Source organism: Salvia hispanica, chromosome 6 (genome assembly GCF_029641045.1).
Source record: "Salvia hispanica isolate PSC_SH4W2 chromosome 6, Shi_PSC_v1, whole genome shotgun sequence".
In the NCBI taxonomy this organism is placed as follows: Eukaryota; Viridiplantae; Streptophyta; class Magnoliopsida; order Lamiales; family Lamiaceae; genus Salvia; species Salvia hispanica.
The window spans coordinates 32,399,101-32,403,821 of record NC_142697.1 but is presented as its reverse complement, the minus strand read 5'-3'; the positions used below and the strand labels follow the sequence as shown (position 1 = coordinate 32,403,821).

The following is a 4,721-nucleotide window of genomic DNA, read 5'->3' as shown; positions in this document are numbered from 1 at the left end:
GTAGCAGCCGCCAAGCTGTTGGAAAGAAATCATAGCATTAATATGATTTATTCTAATTGATCATCCTCCGTAAATAGAATAGGATCTCCTTCATTGTATAACCATATGTAAATTGGTATTTTGCCTATAAAAGGCTGTAGACTCTGTAATTCAAAGTGAGCAATAATATTACAACAATTGATTCCCCAAATTCAATTCTTCATGGCATCATAGCAGAGCAGGAGAAATTCTGGCTCAGAAATCTTTCATCATAGCCCCTGTTTTTTTTTCATACCCAATTCTCGGCCAACAAAACTAAAACCAAACACAGTATCAATCCCAACCCTTATACACAAAGATGTCAGACTCAGAGGAGGAGAAAACAACAACTGAACCAACATCCAGACTAAGAACGACCAGGAACGTTACCGTGGCGTTCAAATTGAACGGGAAGAACTACCCGTTGTGGTCACGACTGATGAAGGTCGCGATACTCCCTATATCACCGACGAACCACCCGAACCAGATAGCAAGGGATACCGCGAGTGGGAGGAGACCGATCTCGTGGTTTTCTCATGGATTGTCGACAATATCGAAACCGATATTCTCGCTGATTTTGCCCATCACCAGACATCCAAAGCGCTGTGGGACAACCTGCAGATCACCTTCGAGAGCAGGGCTGATCCGTACCTCATATATGACCTGGAAGACAAGGTAATCTCAATTAGACAAGGGGATATGGATCTCGAAACATATTACCGTCGAATCCACGGTTTGTGGGTAAGTGTCGACAGAACCCAAAAATCGCCGGTGACGTGCTGTGATAAAGGAGTTAGGCAGTTCCGGCAATTTTCAAGTGAAAAGCGATTGATTAAATTTCTCACTGGATTGAATGGGGAATTCGACGGGATCCGGCGAGACATACTCAAACTGGAACCATACCCCTCAGTCGAAGAAGCCTACGGGTATGTGAAGAGGGAGGCGGCTCGACGGAAGATCATGCCACTGGCATCCTCTTCACTCACCGGAGACCCCTCTAACGCGGGAAGCGCCGATGCATCATCGGGGGAGATAGGATACGGATTTGGAGCACAAAAAGACCGGCCGAATAACCGGAATGGGCCGCGACCGCCACCTGCCAGAGGAGCCAGCCACCAAACCGGAGCAAAACCAGACAAGAGCAAGCTATGGTGCTCCCACTGTGGGAACAACAAACATACAAGGGAGAATTGCTTCCTACGGGTGGGATACCCGGAATAGTGGGACGAGAGGCAGAGGGCGCGGGCTCAGGCGAAGTTCGCCGCCGCCAACATAGCAGAGACGGGACAGCGGTAGAACACCCAAATCGCACAGCGAGAATGGTCAATTGGCGATGGGAACAATACCGAAATTAACGCTGGTGGTGGCGGCAGTAACAACGGCGGCGGCGGAGGCGGTGGAGTCCGGGTCGGAAATTTTGTGGAGAGGCTGGAGCAGGGGAGACGGCGGTTTCTCAGGAGGTAACGGGTTTGGTTTATGATACGCCCGGATTTTGCACTGTTTTAAGGCCATTATTTGGTCCGTTTTTGTTATCAAAATCACTCTACATGTCCATTATTTGCATATTCTATACATTTTGGTATTTTGACGTGTTTTGTGAGAAATGTGCATATTTGAGCCGAAAAGGGGAGTAAAAACGCATAGTCTGGAAATCTGGAGTCAGACGGCGACCAGCGACCGCCGCGAAGTTGTACGGCGACCGCCGGCGCCCGGCGGTCAGGGCTATGTGGCGGCCCGCCTGGGAAATTTACGCTAGGGGAAGAGTCTCGCCCGGCGACCGCCGGAGGACATGTGGCGGTCCGCCACCGAAGGGTCAGAGTCTCTGGACTCCAACGCGGCGACCGCCGGCCAAGGTGCGGCGGCCCGCCGGAGAAAGGAGGTGAATCCGACCAGCCCTAGATTTGCTCCAAGATTTACCAAATTTTGAAGATCTTTTCCTTCTATGATGAGGAATAATCTTCCCCTATAAATAGGACCTCAAGCTTCATCAAAAGGGAGTTTTTTTTTTCACACAACAAGAACACATTCATAGAGATCAAAAGCTAGTGTACTTCAATTGTGCAAGGAGTTGAAGAAGGATTTCAAGAACATCAAGAACGACAAGGATTCAACCTACGGGTTTTATTTGCTTTAGTTTTATGTTCAGATTGCTTTCCCTTCAATCTATGTTTTTAGTTTATTCAGTCATGTGTAACTAAACTCATAGGATTCTAGGGATGTGTTAGTAGCAACTTTGGTTATACAATTCCGTTTTCTATTTAATATCCGTTTTGTTTTTACTTTGTTTCTTCCCTAAGTTAATCATGATGCTTCATAATTGAGTGACACAATTATGTATGATTCAATACAACTTGCTTCATAACTGTGACAGAGTTCTAGCGAGTTAGATCCACTTAGTAGAGACTACAGTTAGCTTCCTTTAAAACGGCACTGTTAATTGAGAGTGGGGACTTTTCAAGGGTCTTAGGAGCTTTTTGGAGTTACGTGTTAGGATTGACAACCCTAATGTTAGTAATCAACGTTTGTATCGCATGAGCATAAGCTAGGTGACTCGTCCTTTCAAAGTATTAACTGTGCTAGGGTATTGTAGTTTGGAATTTGTATAACCATAAAAGCGAAAGCACATCCCTGGAATTCCCCTTATCTCTATACTTTTCTCTCCGTGATTTGCTTGCATTTAGTTGTTTACTGTTTTTAATATTTACTGTTTTCAAAAAGTTACAAAAAATTCTTGTTTCTCCAGATAGTAATTGAGTTCTAGTAGAAGATAGACACTTTGTGTACATCTTCCCCGTGTTCGATACCCGGTACTAACCTTTTGCTATACTATACCTACTCTGTATACTTGCAGGTATTTATAGTGCAAATAAAAAGTGCATCAAGTTTTTGGCGCCGTTGTCGGGGAAGACAATTCACTTTGGAGTGATATCTTCAAACGGATAATTTTACTACTTTGGATTTTTATTGCATTCTGTTTTAATTTTTTTTAGTTTAATTTGTTTTTGTTTTCAAGTCTTGCAGGTTTTGTATGCAAACGCGTTCTGGGAAGTACATCTTAGAGCCACTTGATTTAGAACTTGAAAGAACTCGTAGAATAATAAGAAGTGAAAAAGGATCAGGAACAATGGGTGACCGAACAGATATTGAGAAGCTGTAGGAGATGGTGAAGTTGCTGATGGATGAGAGAGATGCGGAGAGAGCAGCCCGAGAAGCCATGGAAAAGAAAAACAGAGAAACATTACCTGTGATGAACATGTTCAATCATGGGAATATGATCACTTTTCCTAACGGCCCTCGTATTGATGCTAACAATTTTGAGTTACGCATGCCCCTTATCCAAAGGGTCGAGCAAACTCCTTTTGCAGGTAGGGCGACTGAAGATGCTAACCGCCATCTCTCCAAATTCGTGGAAATCGCAAACACTCTGAAATTAAATGGTGTCGACGACGATGCCATACGGGTGAGACTTTTTCCATTCTCATTGATTGATTCTGCTAAAGAGTGGTTTGAGTGTATGCCACCAGAAAAGGTCTCCATATGGAAGGACATCGTAGCTACCTTCCTCGACAAATACTACCCGCCAGGCACTATTTTGAAGCTCAAAAGTGAGATCTTTCAGTTCACACAAGGCCATGACGAGCCCCTCTATGAGGCATTTGCTCGTTTCAAAGCTCTTCTTCGAAAGTGCCCAAACCATGGTTTTTCCATAGACCATCAGGTAGGAATCCTCTATAATGGATTTAACGAGAAAATATGTGTTATGCTTGATTCAGGGGCAAATGGAGGATTTCTAAGAAAGACAGGAGAGGATGCCATGGCGGTGATCGAGGAGTTCGCCACCAACAGTCGGGGGTGGTCTAAGGAAAGGCATGCCACGAGAAGAGTAGCAGCCATAGAAGAGGCCGAAGAAAGTTCTTTTGCTAAGGAGTTAGCAGAACTTAGAGTCAGGATTGATCAAATGGACATCTCGAGGAAGGAAGATCCAATTCCGGCAACTTCCATAGTGGCAGGCAATGCACCCGAAACTGCCATATCAACTGTGGAAGAAATCAACTACGTGCAAGGAGGCGGTCCCAGAAACTACAATAACAATTATCGCCCTAATCAGGGGGGCGGTAATTTCAATAATTATAATGGGAACCGTCCGCACCCAAATCTTTCTTATTCTAACAATAATTACTTGCAACCCCCTGCAGGATTTAATGTTAGCAAAGGAGGAGTGGTTGAGCCGATGAAGAAGGAAGACAAGTATGAACAAGGAATCACGAAGATCTTGGAAGTAATTACGCAAGATAGGAAGATTAATGACACCAAGATCGGAGTGGTCGAAGCAAGGATAAACAACCTCGAGCAAGGAATGAACACAATCTCGGCAGCTGTAACCAATATTACCACTCAAATGGAGCAAATTCAGAAGAAGTTAGATGAGGATAGAGCAAAGGCAGCAGCAAGAGTGGATGATATTAACAAGAAGTGGGTGGCAAAGCAGAAAACTGGGGACTGCCCAGTCGCCGGCGGACCGCCGCAGACCCCGCAGCGGCCCGCCACTGAGACGGCAGAGTCAACCACGCAGGACTGCCCAGTCGCCGGCGGACCGCCGCACACCCCGCGGCGGCCCGCCACTGACAAGGCAGAATTGTCCACTAAGCAGGAGCTTGTGCGGCACAACGGGATTGTACTCCCTTTTCAGCCAAAGAGGAAGT

The 4,721-nt window shown here is 45.5% G+C and overlaps 1 non-coding gene and 1 pseudogene across 1 annotated transcript; one reads left to right on the top strand and one right to left on the bottom strand.

Annotated features, from left to right (window-relative positions):
* Positions 1-337: 337 nt before the first annotated feature.
* LOC148923596 (uncharacterized) lies at positions 338-1,482 on the top strand (annotated as a pseudogene).
* Positions 1,483-3,613: 2,131 nt separating this feature from the next.
* Positions 3,614-3,720, bottom strand: LOC148923595 (small nucleolar RNA R71). The gene has a single exon (XR_016133079.1). It is a non-coding gene; the product is annotated as a small nucleolar RNA R71 (small nucleolar RNA).
* Between the last annotated feature and the right edge of the window lie 1,001 nt (positions 3,721-4,721).